This window comes from Ictidomys tridecemlineatus, unplaced genomic scaffold (genome assembly GCF_052094955.1).
Source record: "Ictidomys tridecemlineatus isolate mIctTri1 unplaced genomic scaffold, mIctTri1.hap1 Scaffold_110, whole genome shotgun sequence".
In the NCBI taxonomy this organism is placed as follows: Eukaryota; Metazoa; Chordata; class Mammalia; order Rodentia; family Sciuridae; genus Ictidomys; species Ictidomys tridecemlineatus.
Genome location: NW_027521036.1, coordinates 716,533 through 738,594, shown reverse-complemented (window position 1 = coordinate 738,594; position 22,062 = coordinate 716,533). Strand labels below are relative to the sequence as shown.

Here is a 22,062-nt window from a genome sequence, read left to right as displayed (position 1 = left end):
AATTTGTAGACATTTTATGTATTTCCTGTTCAAAGTGTTCCTATTATCAGGGGCAAGATTGCTTATTTGAAGAGACATTTTCTGAGACTGAGTCATTGAGCCTGCTATGGACCTTAAACATAATCACAACTAAGAGAAGTTAGACAAAGTGAGCTGGCCTGGAGTGAGGACATTGTTGACAGAGAGTGCTCCTTGTGCAGAGATCCTAGAGAAGTGTCTGTGATGAGCCTGCCCAGGCTGCCTCCTGGGGTGGAGGTCCCTCCAACCTGCAGCCCTGCAGCATCTGCCAGCTGTGTAAGACCACCACAAACTGAGCTGGGTATTTGCTTTTAACGGCAGGTTTCTTATTAATCTCTGTATTCCCGGGGCCTAGTGCCATGTCTGGACAGAGCTGGCACTAAATAAATGTTTGCCAAATGATGTTTCTTTAGAATAATAATTTATGAGAGTGGTATTTTGTTCCAGGATGTTGCCAAGGGGGAAAAATAATCCAACAGATCTTAGCTGCTCACTGGGTAGTTTCCCTAGTCAGAAATCTTAGAAAGCATAATTTTGTAAATTCAGGACAGAAATTTTGATACCTGAATTGCACTGTCATCAGTCAATGGATTCCTACTCATTTAAGGCGAGAGCTGCTGACCTTTACCTCTTAAAAAGAGTTGTGTCTAGTATCACACACACAGGATTCCTCTTCCTCTGTAAGTCCCCTAAACATCTTTGTTTCTTAGAGTTGGGATCTGAACTGAACCCTGTGGCAGATCACAAGTCCAGTGCTAATTTCTCACAGTCCCAGGCCCATGTTCTCTGTAATCATTTGGGATTGCATTTCAAAATATAAGAAGTGAAAAATCCAAATTCATCTTTCTCCGCAAGTTTCCTGTCTGAGTAAACAGGGCCACCATCCATCCAGCTGGCCAAGCCAGGAGCTCAGGAGTCACTCTGACACTTCCCACACCTACTCAGTACCTGGTCAGTCCTAGTGGGTCTGCAGGGGTGGGGGGCTCTCATCCATGCATTTGCTTCTTTCCATCTCCACTGCCACTGCTTAGCTCAACCTGTGGGCTCTTACCCAGATTACTAGTTACCAGGTGACTACTTAAAATTGTCTCCAGTTTTACTGCCCCTTACCTTCTCCAATCCCTCTGCTACCTGCAGCCACAGTGGTCTTTCCGTTATTATTCATCTCTCAGACCTCCCCACCCCCCACAACTACCATTCCCTTTTCCGACGACATTCCACATTTTGTCATGCCCTCAAATATATAAGGGCTATTGTCCTTTGCACCCTCCTGTGTCTTCTGAAAAAAAAACATCCTGTGGTTGCCAGGCTGGATGCTGCCTGCAGAATCCTGCCTCCAGCCCCAGACTATGATTAAGCCCCTGCTATGTGCTACCTAAGCTCACAGCAACATTCCAATTATCTGATAGGTAACTGCTTTTTAAAATCTGCCTAACTCAAGTGGTAGCGCGCTCGCCTGGCATGCGTGCGGCCCGGGTTCGATCCTCAGCACCACATACCAACAAAGATGTTGTGTCTGCTGAGAACTAAAAAATAAATATTAAAATTCTCTCTCTCTCTCACTCTCTCTTTAAAAAAAAAATCTGCCTAACCAGACTCCATGAAGGGAAAGAACTAGGTCTTAATCATGATTTTACATTTACATGACAACCTATTAATACAATGAGAAAATGCATCCACAGCTCAAATGATTTTCAAATCACTGGGCCAAGCAGGAGTGAGGATGGAAACGAGTCACCAGGGTTGGTGGGAGGGTAGGTAACACTCCATCACCTGATGTGTCTCCATTCTTACCCCCGAACCCTAGATTTCTGGTTTCTGTGGTGTATCTCCTCAACATGTTCTGACTAACCATTCCCCTAATGCAAGAAAATACATTAAATCTAGAAATTCAAAAATCAAATTTGAAAATATCCCACATCTATGTAAAAAGTTAAACAGGAACTTTCAGACCCAAGCAACTGAGACCAAACCTTGACAGAGTAAAATCTGCCAAAAGGTTTAATCTTCTTTAGAATTTTTAAAAAATTAACAAAAAAGTATAACAGAAGTTATCTGTTGATCGTTGGCATAAAATCTATTGTTTTGCTAGAAAGTGAATAAATATATTTTAGTTGGCTTAAATGTTTCTTTTGGCCACATGGAAATTCTAAGAAGATTGACTTCAAAGTGTTACACTGTTTTGAAGGCAATTTTGATTCCTTACATATTAAATTTCTGAGAAAGAAGCTTATTTTTCATTTAGCATACTATACAAATAAATGTGAAACACCAATTAAAATAGAAGGGCAAAATTATGAAAAGCTGATTTTATTCTCAGGAGGCTCTTGTACTAAAGCTGAATGACTTGCATAAATACCTTTGGCATTTGCTGGACCCTGTTCCTAAACACAATGTTCATATTTCATCTATAATAAGAAAAGCATCTCAAAGATTTGCAAGGCACTAGTCTTGCAAGCATCCAGTCTAGTGTCTTGAGTAAAGTGAGATTGGCAAAGTCAGCTTAATCCATAATGGAAAATTGTGAGCAGGGTGCTTCGGCTGCCTGGCAGCTGCTGCTAGGAGCAGCCTCCCAGCTCTGTGAGCTTGTACACCAACTCTACCACTTGCCCCAAACAGAATTCTCCAGTCAATGCTGAAATCCAGAATATGAATGCTGTCACAATTTGGGGGACTTTCCAGAAATTATAATAGTAGGGTGTTTTCTGTTACAGATGAAGCTATACTAAAAACAATCTGCTGCTTTAATTCTTCAAACTTATACCACCAGGACAGTGTTATATTTCAGAGCTAAATGAGATGGAATCCGTTTAAATTTGAATGATTTAAGCAAACTTTAGAGTTAAAATAAGGTCAATATGTGTCCCCCAAACCTCGCTTGCCATCATCCTGGGTTTTTGGTTTTTTTTTTTTCTCTAGTATTCCCAGCCAGTTTTCACTAAGTAGATTTCTGCACAATTAAATATTATCTCATATCCCATTCATGGCACAGAAAAGCATCTTCTCCTGCCTGGCCTTCCTTGTTCAGTAATAAAAATAGAGAGACATGCCTACAAGACTTGAGTTTTAAAATGCATGTTTTTAATAACCTAAAAGTCTGGATTACTGTGTGATCTTTCCATTCATTATGGCCTGCAACTAATTCTCATTAAATTTGTATTCAATTGAACCTACTTATTAGTCATGGAAATGCATGCCTACCTCAATGCCTCCGAGTTTGTGAATGAGCCTGGACTTGTGGGGGTGTGGGACTGGAGGAAGAGGTTTTAAAAGAAAGATATTCAGAAGCAAAGTACCCAAAGAAGGTTTTACCAAGTTCTCCTAACACAATGTGTTCCCATGTTGTGCATAATGGCCTGTTAAACTCCAGGTGTTGTAACTGCAGAGCTGAAGGAGGGGTGCCCCCACTAGAGCTCCATGTCTCCTTTACACCTCCTAGTACTACTGCATCTAAGCCTAGACCTTCCTTGGGGGCAGGACACAGCTGCCCCCTGGGAGGTCATCTTTTAGGTTCCAGTTGCTCTCTCTGAACATCCACAGAGAATCCTTGGTGCATGCTTCTGTGTCCTGGATAGAGAAGCATTAGTTTCTTTAAACAGCATGGAGACAAACGTGAGGAAGTTAGATCAGGCTCCATGCTTTCTTCCCTTTGAGACAGGAATTCTTTGGTAAAGAGGAGAAACATGCATTTAAACCCTTACTGTACAATAAAAAATTATAATATGCATAAAAGGACCATAATGACCTACAGAAACATACTTAAACAATATGAAGGTAAAAATATTTTATTATCCTATATTGTCTTCAGAATAGTAGCCCAGCATAATTCAATAGAAATACATATGCCATTTCTTTTCAGTCTTTAAAAATATGTAACTGGCTGGGATCAGTGGCATATGCCTATAATCCCAGTGGCTCAGGAGGCTGTAACAGGAGGATCACAAGTTCAAAGACAGTTTCAGCAATTTAGCAATGCCCTAAGCAACTCAGTGAGACCCTTTCTTTAAATAAAATATAAAAAAGGGCTTGGAATATGGCTCAGTGGTTAAGCATTCCTGGGTTTAATTCCTGATATCAATTAAAAAAAAACAGAAAACCATTATATGTATACATATATAGATAGCTGGATGATTGCCTATTGACAAAAAAAAAATACATTGACTCCACACAGAACCCGGTGCTAGAGATGGAACCCAGAGTCATGTGCATGCTAAGTACACTCTCTGCAATCGACCCTCGGCCCTCCTCAGCAAATCTTGATATGTACTCACATCTATGTTCAGGCGGTGGGCTTGATGGGTTTTATCCCTTTTCTTTTGCTTACCGCTGCCTCCCAAGTCTTCTCTTCCTTCCCTTTTCTTCCTCACTCCATTTTACCTCCATCCCACTCTGGCTTCTTGGTCTTCTACCAACTTTTACTTTTGAAAATGGTACTATTAGGATTGAAATACTTCCCTGGACATTAACTGAATTCACTAATTGATCATTTACAAAGCCCTGTGACATTCTCTCTCATTCAATCTTCAAAACCATCCCACTGTGAAGGCAAGGTGAATATTAGCCTCTGCTTCCAGTAACTTTTGTGAGCCTCAGATGAGGGTTTTAACCAAACCTCTGGAACTTGTTCAGAGAAGTGCTGGTTATAATAGGTGGGAATGGGGTTGGGCAGCCAAGGTGCAGATATGAAATAAGACAGGCATCACCACTAAAGAAAATAATTACATAATGATCTTTTTTATTTTTAATATTGGGGGGGGGTTGTAGATGGACACAGTACCTTCATTTTATTTATTTATTTTTATGTGGTGCTGAGGATCAACCCAGTGCCTCACACGTGCCAGGCAAGCTCTCCACCACTGAGCTACAACCCCAGCTCCAAGTAATGTTCTTTTTAGCTGTAAATTCCTGTAAGTTGACCTGTCAAACAGTCTCCTCAAGAAATAAGTTTCAAGGCATTAGAAGGAATTCATCTTCCTACAATAATCATTGTGCTAACTAAAAATTAATCAGAGCCCCAGTCAAAAACAAAAGAAAAACAAAAAAGCCATGGAAAAGGTAATTTAAAGTTGATTTTTAGAAATATGACCACTAATATTACAGAAGAGAAACGATTAATTATGTAAATGATTAATTTTGATTTGTGAAAGAGAAAGGGTATCCTTTTGTGCAATAGAAATTAAAAATGTTAAAGTCCTGTCCTTTCATAATAACTTGGCAAAGAATGAATCTTTCCCTAAAAATCAATAGTATTCAGTTTAATTTGGATACATAACATATACTGACTCATGGCTGACATTGGGTTTAAATTACTCATGAGTGAAGTGTGAATCAAGTCAAGCAACCTTGCACAGCACAGTTCTATCTACCCCACCCAACCTGATGTATTCAACTGATATCATATTATTTGAACTTAAGAACAATGTTCCCCTCCCCGACCCCAAATGTCAGGACAAGAAAAATTTTTCAAAAGTAGTAAGGACAGCTGAATATTCAGCAGACTTTGAGTTTTAGAAGAAAATAAACTCCCATTTCCTGACTTAGAATATACTGCCATGATGTCAAATGTATATGGGATGAAACAATATTATTAGAGTAAGTTGACTTCCTGGAGTTGCCGTGTCTTAAGAGAAACATTCATATGTACCACTGATCAGCTCAATACCTGTGAAGAATGCAGAAAAGTTTGGCTTAACTTGAAGTTCTATTCTCTGGCCATGCCTTATAATGATAATAATGAAGTTGAAAGGGTACTTAAGACCCACACTTTTGCAATTTCTGCACTTTCTGGACTATTAGTATAGTATGAATTATTGGGGGCTAAGTTTCCTTACTTCCAGCTATAGTTCATAAATGCCCAGCAAAATCAAATTAGAAGGAGCACTCATACCCTAAGCGGTAAGAATTTAATTCTTCATTCATCATTACTAGAGCACTTACCTACGTCCGTGATCTAAGCTTATGATGAATACACAAAAGGGAGCAAACTGTCCTTTGGGATCAGTCCATCTTTCCCAATCCAGTTGTGGCAAGAGATATTCAACAAATGCACTGATGTGCAACAGTAATTTAGTGTAACTGGGGGGATTTAAATCTAGAGGATGGAAGTGGAATGGGAGGATGTGGGGTCCAGGAACCTGTGAGGAAAAGACTTTACGCCTAAATCTGAATGAGGACTGTGGAGTTGACCATGTAGAGGGAAGGGCTGAGCATCAACTCTCCTCCCCAGGTAAAGAAAGCTGTCACAGCTGAGTCACTTTGAGGGGAGTGTGGCATGAAACTGTATCTTTTAAATAGAAAGTATGGGAAAGAGTTGGTTTTTTTTAATCCTACAGGAAGAGCATGTATCATTTTTATTTTTAAGTCTAAAATTGGCAAACATGGAATCCAACCTCTAGTTCTGAGGACAGATGGAGTAGCAAGCTCACCCAGACTGGAGGCCCTTCACATTCTATCCAACTGATTCCATGCCTCATACAGCCACACCTGTGACAACCCCACACCTAGGGTTGGGGCTGAGGCTGGGCAGCAGGGAGAACAGTCTCCTTCCTAACATGACCTGTCTAGGTCATGACCTGTCTAGGTGCCACTGTTATCACCTGAAGTGGCACTAATGGTCGGAGAGAGGTTGGTGACAGCAGCAGCACAGTCCCACATGATTGGTGGGCCTGTCCCACTTACTGACCCTTCAGGGAAATGCTGGGAGATCAGCCAGCTATGTACCAGTGAGCTCCACTAGCTTGAGTGAAGCTGTCAGGTGAGGTGGGCAGAATGGAGTAGTTCTAACTACCTTTCTAACCCCCCACACACCTTCTGGTTTCTTCTCACAGGTCTGATATGGCCCGCTAGCATAAGCCAACACTTGGGGTTCTTAATTGCTTTAGGCAGCTGTCTCCCATCAGTCTTCCTGTGTATCTTCTATCCTCTAGCATGGCAACTACTTCCCCCACAGCTCAGAGCACACAAAGCACTGCTTCTGACTATACCCCTTCCTAAATGATCGAATTATCTATTTTTTTCCCTGTTTATGGTGCTGGGGATGAAACCCAGGGCCCTGCACATATTGGGCAAGTGCCCTACCACTGAGCTATACTCCAGTCCATACTCATTTCCACAGAAGTGCAGTTCCCCAAGGGTCATTTCTCATTTGCTCTCTTAATCAAATGCCTTCCCTTAAAGTTATTCCTTTAATCATCTTACTCAAGCAGCAGTAACTTCTTTAAAACATCTTTTTTTAAAAAAGTTGATTGGAATCAACAATAACCAGATGAAAAATGTGACTGAAGTGACAGGGATGGCAAGGAATTACTGCAGGTAAGAGGTGAGGAAATTCCAATGAACACCCAAGGAACTGTACGAAACTGGAATGATCAGTCTCTGCCTTGGAAATTAAGGTCCTTGGACCAGACAAGATTTCATGACTCTTCCAGATTGGAGATTAGGGGCTTTCAGTCTTCTCTACCAAAACACAGTCTGTCCATTATATTTTCTAGAAAGTATCAGGAGACCCATTTTAGTTACAATGCTCTAAACAGAATTCCAGTGATTCAAAAGGGTCCAACAAAACAGTCTGGGTAAATGTGGATGAAGGAAAGACTGAGAGGCCTGGGTGTGGATGCTGGCTCTCCCTGTCCTAAAGTCCCCCAGGGTAGTGTGTGCTTCTACAAAACAGGACAGGTGGCATTACAGGCAAAGAGTTGGCGTGTCAGCTACTGGCATAGAGCAGCTTCAGTAAAAGCCAGGCATGCTTAATTCTCCATATATTCCAAGTTGCTCTACCACCTCTTGAACATTTCTTTAAAAACAATGTTGAGATTTTTTTTAGTTAAGGGTAGTGATTTTTACTCTCAACCAAGACAAAAGGGGAAAATTTTTTGGTTAAATCTCATCAACACAGTACTTTTTGCATCGCAGCAGAAACCTAAAGAAATTTTCTAGGACTCAGCAAGTAATGAACATTCCTTCAGTTTTGACTCGCTAGTAAAGTACCTAGTCTACTGTGTGATGTCTTCTACCCACCATTATGTCATGCCCATCATGAGAATTATGCAGGGTGCACAACAATCCTGCAGAAACAAGCCTCCTACCTCCTATGTGTTGACTGGGAGAAACAGCACCCCCTCTCCCTTCACAGAAACAAAACAAAGTCTATAGATCCCAAAGGTACTTGGTTCTATGTCTCCTATCTCCCTTAGGGAACACTGTTAAAGGCTACAACTATTGTCCCTAAAAGTCAACTTTTATCTTCTGCTTAAGATAAAATGGGATGAGATAACATGGGGTAAAGGTACAAAGGCAGACATATTTTCTGGGATGTAAGAAACAAACAAAATCCTCTAACACATAAAAAATAACAGAATCAAGATCAATACCATCTGGGTGGACAAACTGAATGGCTGTTAACTATTAAGTGGTCATCTTCCTGTATTGCTACTGGTGAACTAGTGATTTCCATAGCAGTAAGCTCCAGAAGTCTTAGTTTCTAGTTCTTATTCTGACATGATTGGGCCGAGCTGGGGACAGGACAACCCATCATTTTATGTTCTTAATTTTTCAATATTTTTAAAAGCTAAAATATTGGACTGGCAGTGGAATTCAATGATAAAGTGTGTTCCTAGCATGAAGGAGGCACTGGATTCCATCCCAGCATTGGGGGGGAGCGGGACTCAAAACTCAACAGTAACAGCAACTGCAGAAGGACCAGGAAGGACTCTGCAAATATTTTGGCATTATAAAGAGCCACAGTTATTAATAACATAGCTAGAAGTTCCTCCTTCCAGGCAGCAATCTCTAAAACCTTAAGAAAATCTTCCATTAAAAAAAATTTAAAAAGACAGTAGAATTCTAATCTCAAGAGCTAATACATGGGGAATGTTAGTCCTTCAGCTACCCACTCCAAGAACAAGTTGCAAAACTCTATATCTGTAGTAGTAATTATAGCAAGAAATCTGAAAAGGACTAAAAAATTGAAATAAGCAAAATATAAAAGTTTAGTTTAATCTTTCTATTATGTCACCCAAATAGCAGTATTTTTTAAACTGGGGTAACACTTAACATGAGTCCTGCCCTCACCAAATTTTAAGTGCACAATCTGGTACTGTTAACTACGGGCACGGTGATGTATGGCAGATCTCTAGAATTATTCAACTTGCATAACTAACTTTCTATTCATCAGCAATAATTGCCCATTTCCCCCCTCCACTCCCTGACAACTACTGCTGTATTCAGTTTCTGAGTTTGACCATTCTGGATACCTCATGTATGTGGGATCATGCAGTATTTGTCCTTCCATGGCTGGTTTATTGCATTTAGCATGATGAGTTGAGTGTTTTTTAAATAGTTAAGTAAAATCTGCAGTAGTTAGCTGTCTGAAAGATTTTTAGGCTAAAGTTCTCCAGGTTATAACTATAAAATATAGTACTCACAAAGTATATGATCCTACCCTTAAAAGTCTTTCAAAAGAGAAAATGTGAATAGGACTTGGGTAAATGGGTTTTCATGAGACTAACATAATCAGAGATCATCTCTGTATCACAAGTAGCCCGCTTGTATCATGTAGTTTCCTCCAATTTAAACTAGTCATAAAAGTCAATAATAAGTCATTTGCTAGATTGTCTGTACCGGTTTATCATCTGTCAAGAATGAACTTGCCTTTAGTATACACTAGGTTGTAATGTGAAAATAAAATGGAAGAATCCAGGAATGCATTTAAAATTAGAGGCTTGGGCCTAGAAAAATGTATAAAGTTGCTCTGAAAATTAGCTGAGGGCCAGGGAAACCAGCAAGATTAGATGTGCCAAGTAGCCCAGCTGACAAGTAAACTGAAAGTAGACTTGCTGACCAGAGAGAACCATGATCTACAATAAAGGATGTTCGGGCTGGGATTCTGGCTCAGTGGTAGAGCAGTTGCCTCTCATGCAGGAGGCCCTGGGTTCGATTCTCAGCACCACATAAAAACAAATTAAAAAATAAAGATATTGTGTCCATCTACAACTAAAAAAAGTAATTTATATAAAAAGATGCTCTGTGGAGAAAATGGAAAAAATCCTTCATGAAAGTTTGCGTTGGTGAACAGGAAACATTCACTTTAAAATAGGATTCAGTTTGGGATGAAGAGGAAAACCTTGAGGAGTTTCAACATAATATCTATCTAAAAATAGTGAAAAAAAAAAGATGGCCTCTTTCACTTTCCAATTAGTGTTTGGGATGCTCAGAAGTAAATAGTGACCCTAAGATAGCATTAAAAATAAAATAGCAGCAGCAACAACAAACTCTCTAAGTCCAGAAGTATTAAGTTGAATCATATAAAACTGCCCATTTTTTGTACACAAAAAGTTAAGATATCAGAAATTTCATAAGGTTCAATTGAAAAGGGGGAGTTGTCCATTAACTCAATGCTAAGAATAAAAAGTTGAAGACATGCTAATACTTTGCAGTTTCAAAAAGAGGTAGAAGAGTTACTACTGAGGCAGAAACAGAATTTTTAACATTCTATGCCAAACTGATGCTTCAAGTCACACAAAACTACAGCCAGTAGGTATCTATCTAAATATACATCAAAATCTCCACATATAACCAACTTTTTCCTTTCTTTTTGTCTAACCTATGATACTCATACATAATAAAATTTTATTCCCAACATATTCCTCCAGCCCTCTTGCTGAATCCCCAAATCTAGATATTAATGGTAAACTTCAAGTACAAAGTCCTCCTGACCCTACCTCCCCATTATCAATCTATTATTCACTCTCAATCTCCCACTCCAGCCCTTCTCTACTGCTTTTTCTTCCAACCTTGGCACAGTGAGTGTCCCATCTGTCCATGTCAAGTTTCCCAGACCCCTTACCTTTTAATATACCAATGATCTAATCTTTCCTGCACAGAATGTGGACATTCTTACAAGCCTGAGTCTCTTTGCCTTTCTCATTCAGAGGAGCTCTGTTGTTTAAAACTAAACACACTAGATCTTATCTTAACTTTCTACTTTTGCCATATCTAGCAGATCTTCATGGCTTTCTTAAAACCAATTTCACCTATTAAGACTTCAATGAAGTTTGAATTAATGATAATTTTACAGATCTGTTCAACTCAAACATTAGAATAAAGGTACACATTAATACTGGGTATATTTCTATGTGGAGAGAGATTGTCTCTATTGCACACAAAACAGAGCTCTCTGTAGCAGTATTTCAGAGGTTTGTTCTTTTAAAAAGGTAACTTCCTGAATGAAGGAAGAGGTGCAAAGGTTCTGAGTGAACATCATCACGCTGTTAAATAAGTTAGAACAGGAAAGGAAGTATGATGAATCTTCAACATTTTGGGGTGATGTAAATTTTCAGAAAAGTGCAAGTACATCATCTCTGACTTTTATTCTACTGGGCTCATTTTTGGCAAGTGAAGAAACCTATTTGTGATGTCACCAGCAGACTGACAGACAAAATATTTTGAATGACCCTACTCAGCAAAACCACCCACCTTGCATTTACATACCTTGAATTAGCAATTTCCACTTTGGTTCTCGCCATGGCGGCTGCCCTTTGTGCGCCTTCTATTGCTCTGTCCACCTTCTCCCTAGTTTTTGTATTTCTTATTGGTATAAGCTGCTTCCTTATTCCACGGACCAGAATATTATTTTTGTATTTTCCCTCTTCTTTGGAGCGATCAGGGAACACGGTACAGCCATATCCATGCCTCTTGTTATTTGCCCACTCGCCTTCATACTTCATGCCGTCGGAGCGCTCGCTGATGCCGAAACCATTGCGCTTGTCGTTCTTCCACTCGCCCATGTAGGTTTCAGTGGTGGTGGCGTCCACGTGGTCTTCCACGGAGCAGAAATCACAATCGACGTCGCCAAAGCTGATGGTGGAGTTGGCATCACTAGAACTAATTCTGCTCATGGCTGCGTCGCTGGGGACGGAGCTCCGCTTGCTAGAGATGGAAGACTTGGACTCAGACTTGCGAAGTTTCATGCTTCCGAGAAGGGAGGGAGCCCCTGCGGAAGAGGCCGCCCTTTTTCTTGCCTCCAAGCTCGGCATCAGCGTGGAAGTTGAGCACGAAGCCTCCACGGGTGCCTGCCGGGCTGTCAGCTGCAGCCGCTGCATCGTGGAGCACGCTGCCATTGCTCTGCTCGCTGCGCAGGGAGGCCAGCAAGGTGCGCAGGGGTGAGCAGATCACCGTGGCCATGCCATAGGGCACATTCTGGCGCACACTGTAGCCGTGCCGCATGCCTCCAGCCCACTGGCCCTGGTAGGTACCTTGGAGAGATCGCAAGAAAGCACAGCATGAGTCAGGGGTACATGGGTGCGACGCCTGTGAGCACTGGGATAACTCAGAGCACAGGGCAGGTAGGCCCAAGGTCAGATAGGACACACTTCCAAGTCCACTCTAGGATATACTTTTCATCCAGTTATAAATTTCGGCCCTGCAATTTTGGCCTTATGACTTCAACTGTATAGGATTTTTCTAAAAGTTGGATAATTTTTGCTTCTAAATTTCATTAAATTTTTCTGAGTGAAAACCATTCCCTTCTAATACAAACAGAGCAAACATTAGGAAACAACTTTTCCTCTTTGAAATTAATATTTTAAAAATTCCTTAGGAAGGCAGTGCAACAGGAGATGAAATGAACTATTTGTAAATCTTATTCTAAATTATTAATTTAGCTGAAAATTTCTAAAAATGACTTATGTCTATGTTAGTATAATATTCCAACAAGCACAAAGGCTTAAAATGACTAGCAGTGATCTGAATGCCTGGGACATGGGTTGTCAAATGAATGGTCTTAGATTTTCTGTCACACTCAGCATCTTATTTTTAGGTTAGGGAAAACCATTTAATATATAAAATATACAATTTGGATTTGGGTGAACCTTTCTGAGCTGAGTGACTTGACAAATACAATATCCATCCTGAATATATCGAACCATCATGGGAAAAAAATGAGCAATTTGCTTAACATTTTGCCCTTCAAGTGAAAAGATGAAGTTTTGTACCATATTGTTTGCTAAACCTGTTTCTCCTGGCCTTTCTCTTTATAGATTTATCCAGCCTTTACCAGTGCAGTGTAAATCACATTACAGACTGGAAGCACCTTGAGGGAAGAAATTACTTCAAAAAGGATCACGAAATCCCCAAATTCTGGCTTATGTGTCCTGTGGAAGCTGGATGTTTGGTGACTATACAGCTACGGTGACTGAAAAGAATACTCTCATTAGCACTGGAAAAACTGAGATAAGGCCAGGCCAGAGGAAACCTATCTTGAGAAAAGATGTACTTGAGAGTATCCATTAAAACTGTTAGTACCAGATCAGTTTTTCAATGAATATTCGCTTTTTCAGAGAGAGAATAATCTGAAGTGTTTTCTACAGAATAATATGAAGTGTTTTTCTACTAAATAAGTACAAATGTCTAAATAACTTGGTACAGGTTTTTAAATAATTTTTTGAGGAAATGAAGGTTAAATTAAGGAATTTAGAATTCCCTTTTCAGTGCCAAGCCCATTTTCTTTAAACAAAGCAAAATTTTACACTATAGTATCCCCAAAAGCAGCTATCTGGAATTTTAAAATGTAATTACTTCTATGTTAATCATGACAATTTATGATGTCAGAAAATAAATCCTGGTTATGGTCTGTCTGCACCTTATTCTGTTTGAGTATGGAGATTTTTATCTTGCCCTTTGCATTTTATATTACCATGCACAGGTTTCTAATAGATAGGATACATGTTTTTAAATATACTGAGCAATAATGATATTGGTTTGTGTAAACAAAGGCTGATTATTTCATTGCATGTAAAAGCTAAAACTGTAATGATGCCAATTCCAAGACTACCTTCACTTTCTGACCATTCTGACATATTTCCATCATATAAACAGATAAACAGTAGAACAACAATGGAATACAAAGTGGGTCTGGTACTATGAATATTATATTCTTCATAGATGTGCTCTTAACCTGACATCTATGAACTTCTAAAGGGATGGGTGAACCATAGCTTTCTCAAAAGGATAAACCCAAAAGGATAGCTGTATAATAACATTTTAGGGTAAGAAGCTTCCTACTGAATATTTGCAATCACCAAACACTGCCACAACATGAAAGGGAACAGAATTATTAGAAAAGTTCAACTTTGACTTTGCCTATATAGATAAAATCTAAATTCTAGGATAAAAGTTATATAATCTGATACATGTACAGTAAAACAAACCACCTTATTTTAGTATTTAAAATCGCTATAATAATATTCTTTTAACTTTTCTACATGATGTTTGTTTTGCCAGGACAGTTTATAAAAATATTGTTTGATATCAATACATATTTACACTTCTTAAAACATAATCATCTTGGTAAATGTTTAACATTGATGGAAAATTAATAGCTAGTTTCCTCAAGTTAGTATCTCCAAAATAAGATCAGTATATGGAATTTCTAAAGAAGTATTCCTTGAAAATCTAGGCTGTTTAAAGCAAGAGCAATAATTAGAAAGTTTAAATCTTTGCTTAACTGTCAAATAGGGAGGGGGGCAGGAATAGCAGCATTGGCCACAATCCCCCCCCCTATTTTGTAAAATCACAGTAGGAAAGAATTCCTCCATGGCATTGCTAGAAACCATTTTACGGTCAAATTGCAAGTAGTTCATCTGAAATTTAAAATAGATTTAGTTTAGTCAATTAACCTAGAAAAAAGGGCCTATTTCTTTATAAAGCAGGTGGGTTCCAATTTCTTCCTGCTGCTCAAATAAAGTTGTAATTAGTTTCTCCTGATTCCTAAAATAGAGATGCAAATTTCACAAGCAAAAAAAATTATTTTTATGGGTTTTGTTTTAAATCCTGTTCACTTTGGAACTGATTTTTTAGATCTAGCTGTTTTTACTGCACACTCTTGTAGTGGAAAGCATCCAGTTCAGAACAAAATTCAGTCAAATTTGGACTGCTCCGTGCCAAACTTAAGTTTATATGCTACAAAGATAGTTAACAAAATAATGGTTATTCCTAAATATTTTCAATAGTCTTATGACAGGTGAAAAAAACAGTACAGTACATCAGAATATGCACAAAAAATTCCATGTACCTTAGATTTGGATTTCTGGAGTATGCTAATTTATTCTTAATTAACACTCAAGGGGTTTCTAGCTCAGCAATACTTCACACACAAATCACTAATAAATTGATAACTTTCAGATGGAATCACTACTTCCTTCTTAACCTTTAGTGCAATGTTACCATAAAATACATGGAATTAAATTTTCCCTAAATCTATAAGAAGATGTACAGGAATGAATATGTGGTGGTACAGAGAATGGAGGCAAAAATAACTCTTTAGAAGAATAGGGAAAGTGATAATTCCTACTTTGACCAAAAATAAGTTATAGCAATATGCTTCCATTTAGACCATTTTATTATTAAAGGATTTTTCTAATGAAGTGACATCTGAGGGAAAAAACAGTCAACAGCAGAGTGTTGTTGACATTCAAAAGTGATTTTTTAAGTTTTTTTTATTTTAATTTCTATTTGTAGCACATTAGGATTTTGGTGTTTTAGGTAGAAAACTACAGTACTATGGCAATATCAAATTTTAAGGCTAAATTAATAAACAGAAGACAGATTCACAAAGTCATTCTGAAGACTTATTTGGTTTCTATAACACATACATAGATAGAACACATACTGTGCTACATATATTTTGATTACCAGGTATAATGAATACTCTAAACCAAGAGATTTTGTTTAATGACTAGTAACTTAAAAAGGAGACTATTTTTAACCTAAAACTGAAGTGAGAGAACTATTCACAGTCTTCTAAAAGGGTTATAAAATAATGTCCACTTTTAAAAAGTAAATTTGGCAATCCACTTTTGAGCATGGAATTCAGTTATGAGCTAGGGCTTCCAATAAAAATCTAGTCACAAATTAACAAATATAGGGCTGTCAACCAAGGCATGTTATGTCCATTGAGAACATTTAAGGGGCCCCGATTAACTACTATGGAATTCAGGACTCATACAGCCCACAGAAAAGTATTAAAGTTTTTTGTTTTTTTTAAATCCATGAGAACCATATCTTTTATTTATACTGTAGGATGAAAAGATGTCCTTTTTAGCCAATCCTACCATTCTGCTGTTTTGCATTTGAAACACAGCCCAAGTATTCTGAGTAAGTGAAGTGTACAAATTGTATAAGCTTTTATATAAGCAATGGCATAACTGGAGTTGCAGTGGGCTGGAGAAACTTTTAATTGGATCCCTTTAATATCCTTTAACTCTGAGGGGCTTAATTCCAAAAGGTGATCGCCTCCACACAATCCTTTTCAATTAAATATGATCATGTTTATTATCAGAAAGTGTACCTTGCCAATGCATGACATTCATCTTTCTCAGTTTTGCATACAAATTCAACTTTTGACACCTGTTTCAATAATGTACACTTTTCCCAATTTAAAAAAGGAACTTCTGTCCTACTGTATACAAAATTTCTTTCCCAAATATTGTTAAATATTAAAATAAGGTGATTTTGATTCACAGTCAGGAATACTATTTAGGTCAACACCTTAATGCAAATCAGTTTTTAGTAATGACATTCTGAGAAGCAAAATTGTTGCTAACTTTGCAGCTATAGGAACACATCTTTCAATTTTTTTTTTAAATGGAAACTTCACTGCCCATTTCTAAACTATTTTCCCATTAATTTGTCCAATGGTCTGCAAAGATTACTTTTAAGGAAGCAAAAGAAATCTAGAAAGAAAAACATACACCACTTGAATCCCACCTGCATCAGGTGGCCTCTTTGCTCCCTTGATCAGGACGTTCCCAAATGCACCCTAAATAAGGTTCAATTCCCCAACATCCTAGTTATGGGGTTCTGGCTTCTATCTTTAGGCGACTAGAGGACCAAATGCGAAATAGGAGACTCCAGGTGAAACCAATCCGAGGAGCCGTTAGCACAGACTCGCAGCCTCACAAGCTCAGGGCCTTCGCTCTAACTCCACGGGAGTGGTGATTTCAAACCCGGCCAGGAGAGGGAGGGATCAGGAACTTAATGAGACGGGCTCAAGTGACAGCGTCCTCTCTCCAGCCCAACCTTCCCGGGCGGCGCTCCCTCCTGGTGTCAGTGCAGTGTCGGCACCCGCCAGGTATATTCACGCCTCACTCCCCCGGGTGTGGACACATCACCTGCTTCAAGAAGGGGGTCAGACTAACCCCTCACGCACCAGTCCCAACCCAAAGCACCCTCCCGGGGGAGGGAGGGCGCGGGAAGTGGGAGGGAGGCTTCCCCAGGTGTTTTGGCGGGTTTCTGGACATGTGCACTTCGCGTCCTCCCCGCTTCCCCGCAGCCTGGGCAATGCCCACCGCACCGTCTCCTGGAGCAGCTGAGCCGCCCGCGACGCCGCTCACCTCTGTCCCCGTAGGTCTCCACGCCGTACCCGTCCTGCAGCCCGTTACTCCAGGTACCCTCGTAGCGAGTGGGGGTGCCCGTGCCGCTTGCCCTGAGCCCAGTAGCCCTGGTAGGTGTTGCCGCTGGGCCAGGTGTAGCCTCCGACCACCTCGAAGCCGTGGGACCAGGAGCCCGAGTACAAGCCCTGGCCCTTGGGCCCCGTGCAGATGCCATGCCCGTGCGCCTTGCCCTCCTCCCAGCTGCCGCAGTTAGGTGCCGCCATCGTCGAAGTCGAACCTTCCGCCCGTCATTGGGGGGGCAGCCCCGGCGCGCTCCCCGCGGGGGCACGGACACGGGCAGAGCTAGGCACCGGGGGCACGGACACGGGCAGAGCTAGGCACCGCAGGGTGTAGCTCGGGGGTGAGGGCCCGGCGGGCGAGCTCCCGACTGCGCTTCGGGCAGCTAGCGCAGCTGCTTGGCTCCAGTCCGATGCCGCCCCCGTCCTCCCCTCCTCTTTCGCTGCCGCCACAGCCGCCCTTCTCCTCCTTCTCCGCCGCCGGCCAGGCCAGCGCCTCGCGCGAGAGGACAGCCCAGGCTCCCGAGCGGACCTTCAGCTGCTCCCGCCCGCCCACGTGAGCCGGGCGCCGCCCCGCGCCCCCCCCCGTCCCCTCTCCAGTCCCCTCTCCAGGCGCAGAGGCCGGGCCCCGCGGCGATCCCGCCCCACGGGGCCCTGCCCCCAGCCCCCGAGAGCCGCCGCTTCCCTGGCGGGCGGGCGCGCATGTGTTCGCGCAGTGGGATGCAGGTGGGAGGGCAATTGTACCCGGGGACGCGCGACAATCACGCCTCTAGATGAAGGCGCGGCTCCCTGTGTGGGGGCAGCTCGCGGCGCCGGAGCCGCCCGTGTTTGGGGTTTTTCAATTGTGCTTAAGCTCCTTGTAAGTGCGGCCAAGTGTGTGATGAGGGAAAACTCATTGTATGTGTTTGTCTGCATGGGGTTTGTAGTTGCATTTTTTCTAGCATTCCAACTTGTGTACTGTTGCATTTGTCATGCTCAGCTGTCATTGTGAATTAATGTCCTCCAAATATCTGTATGCATGTGATATAAATCTGAGGCAGCCTAGATATAATTGTGCAGAATGTTTTTTCACACCTACCCATTTCAAAGCACATGTGTTTGCGTTTCTTTAATGAAGATACTGAGGGAGAGCAGTGCAGTTTGAAAAAGCACAGGATAAATTGGTTAGTTTTTATTTGTAATAAAGAAGAGGTTTTAAAGCTGTCTTTGGAGGGGCACAGGATGCTTTCTTTTCCATTAGAGCCTGCTTACGTTAATGCCTCATTTGTTGTTCTTCACAACCTTAGAAATCCTTGATCCTGGAGCTGTGTATCCAACAGGCAGAAGACTCAGTCTGTATGTATTGTATATGTGCCTGAAATGTACACTTGACACATCTCCACTGGTATGCTCGATTTAAGAAAGTAAATAGAAGTTTTCAAGGATGAAAGGTAAGTAAAACAGTGCTCTAAACTAACAAAGAAGCTGTGACCTACAAAACCAGGGACAGGTGTCAGCTGATCCACTTTCCAGCTACAACACTGCCTTGTTGAATTCACTTTAGATACCTCTTCTAAACTTTCTGTGTGTATGTGTTTGAGGTGTGAGTGTGTGTAGGGGGTAGGGCTGGAACTCCAGGGCCTCATGTATATGAGGCAATGCTTTACCAATGAGCTGTCCCTCTAGCCCCAAAACTTTTAAAACGGTTTCATTATTTTCTGAATAGAAATAACTAGATTTGCTTTTTTAATGTTAGATAATAACTGGGTATACTGTGAGAGCAGTGCCCAGCCAAGAATTAGGGATTTGGTACTGGACAAGTTGAAGCAGTCAGTATTGCCTCTTTTAAGGAGACACTGATCTCAACCTCACCCTTAAAATACTCAGATTCACAGCCAAGGGTCTTAGGTTGGCCTCTCAGGAAAACTGCCTTGCAGGCAACTCTTGTTATTCCTTAGACTGAGAGGCTTTTGTCGGAGGACCAGAACACAGTCTGCCAAATACCTCTCACTAGGTATTTGATAAGCAGATAAAAAATGTAAGGACAGGTGTTGGGAAGCCAGCAGGGCAAAAGTAGACTTTCCTGCACAGAAAAGGAACTGAAATTGACCTTGATTGTGTCTCTCTTAGGACTGGAGCTGATCTTCCCTGCTTATCTGTCTGAAAGACTGAAAGAAAAATCTCAGTTTACACTGAGCCAAATCACCAAAGAGAATTAGAAACCCTCATCCATGGCACTGCCTGCAGAGTTGCCAGGAATAGTGCTTACCCTAGTGGCCTAAAATAATTAGGCATCTCGCTCAGCATCTTGTCCTGGACTGGGGATTGATTTAGGCCACTGGGAAAAAGAGGGCCCAGAGCTTTGCAGCTGAGCCATAATTTTATTTCCTGTTATGGCATACACCAGAATTGGGAGCTGGACACATTCCCATCTATTCTGAGGTTCTGTTTGATAGGAGAAACAGTGTGGTTGCTCAAGCTAATACATCTTTTTCCTCCCCTTTTTGAATGGGCTTTCTTCACAGTAGCTTTTGCCCTTTTGCTTTTTTGCCTGTTTGCTTTTGGCTCCACTCATGTGTGTTAGTAGGTTCTCTTTAGTTCTCACAGAAATGAGAATTCTTCTGGCATACATGGCATAGAGTAGGTTTCTGGCTTCTGAATGGATAACTCGTCCAGTTGTGGTAGAAGGGCAAAGGATGGCATTGCACACGCATCTGGGTAGAGCATGGAGATTTCAGTAGGATAATGGACCTGGTCATTCATTGGTTTCTTCCCATGGAAGGAACCTTAATTAAAAATGAGAACCTTCCACTGCATGTGTGCTATTAAATTTCAATTCTAACCTGACTCTGCCATTGAGTTTCTTCATGAAGGAAAGTTTTGGTATCCTGAACAATTTTTGGCAAAGTAACCATATAAGCCATGCTTCCATTCACCTACTACCACCACAGATGAAGTTTCTCCTGTCACACAGGTGTATTTGTTAACCCTAGTGTTCAGGTTCCATATCTTTGCTTGTAGAAGATTGGCAATGAGAACTAGGAAGAGGAAGCATTGAGAAAGACTGTGTAGCAGTAGAATAACGCTGCAGTTCAGTACTCAGGGTTAGTAATGTCCTTATTTTCCCTCTCATGCTGAACTTTTGCCCTGGATAAGGGGGAGTTGAATTTAGCTTTAAGAAGAGATTAGTAAAAAGAGAATGTGAATGTTGGTGTGACAGGTGGGATGGGGGAGGTCATTAAAGCCCAGGGGCCAACAACCACTCTAACAGTTTGTTTTCCTCCATGCTTAAAACCTAGCTGTTATGTTTTTACTCTAAAAACTTTTATAACAAATGGTGAGCCACTTAGAGTATAAATACGTGGAGTTAACAAAATGTTGAGAAAGGTGTTTTGCTTAGAATTTAATGATGTTTTATTTTTTAAATGAAGGTACATTGAAAAATTTGATTTTAATTTATATATTAGAACTAATTATTGATAATTTTAATAAAAAAATTACAAAGCAGATAATCTGTAGGTGTTTATTACCTTAAGGAGATGAATTAAAGTATAAAACACATACAGTTGAAATCACTTGATGTATTCAAAATTAATACTACTAGCTTGATTTATAAAATCAAATAAAAATATGTTGATTATTTGTAATCATCTAAGCATTTATAAAAATTCAAGAAATTTTTAATGAATTTAAAATTTAATGTTTAATAAATACAATAATTAAGAAATATGGCCATAAGCTTTGCAGGCAGAATGAGATCAGAAGAACAAACAGTATTCTAAAATTAGTGATCTTCAGATTGTTTTTTGTGGTGTTGGGGTTTGAACCCAGGGCCTTATGCATATGAGGCAAGCACTACTACCAACTGAGCTATATCCCCAGGTCCAGCTTTAGGTCTTTAATCCCTTCTTAAAGGCAACTGTTTGTCAGATATTATACTAAGTTCTACAAATGTATTAATTCATGTAAGTCTCATATTGGGTGCAGTGGTTCACACCTATTATCCCAGCATTTTGGGAAGCTGAGGCAGGAGGATCAGAGGTTCAAAGCCATCTTCAGCAACTTTGGAAAACCCTGTCTCAAAAAATAAGCCAGGTGTCATGGCACATGCTTGTAATCCCAGCAGCTTGGGAAAATCTGGAGTTCAAAGCCTCATGCAGCAATGGCGAGGTGCTAAGCAACTCAGTGAGACCCCTCTCTCTAAATAAAATACAAACTAGGGCTGGGGGTGTGACTTGGTGGTTGAGTACCTCTCTGTTCAATTCCTGGTACCAAAATAAATAAATAAATAAATAAATAAATAAATAAATAAATAAATAAATAAATAAATAAAAAGGGGCTGAAGATGATGTAGCTCAGTAGTAGAACACACTTGGGTTCAATCTCCACTCCAAAAAATATCTCATAATAACTAAGAGAAAATAAGAAGACAAAGGGGTTAGGACATTTGTGTGCGTTGGATTATTCAAAGTGTAAATGATCAAACCTGAACCAGGAGCCTATGTACCCTGCAGGTGGTTCTTTGTTAGTCTTTTATTCTATTGGATGGAGGCTGAGAGCATGTTGCAAGCCTTAAGAGCAGGGAGGAGGAGCCTGGGTGGGAAGTGAGAAGGGGTGGTAAG

The 22,062-nt window shown here is 40.6% G+C and overlaps 1 pseudogene; it reads right to left on the bottom strand.

Annotated features, from left to right (window-relative positions):
• The window catches only part of LOC144372495 (junctophilin-1-like), a 56,175-nt pseudogene extending 38,181 nt beyond the window's left edge, over nt 1-17,994 (bottom strand).
• Nucleotides 17,995-22,062: the final 4,068 nt, after the last annotated feature.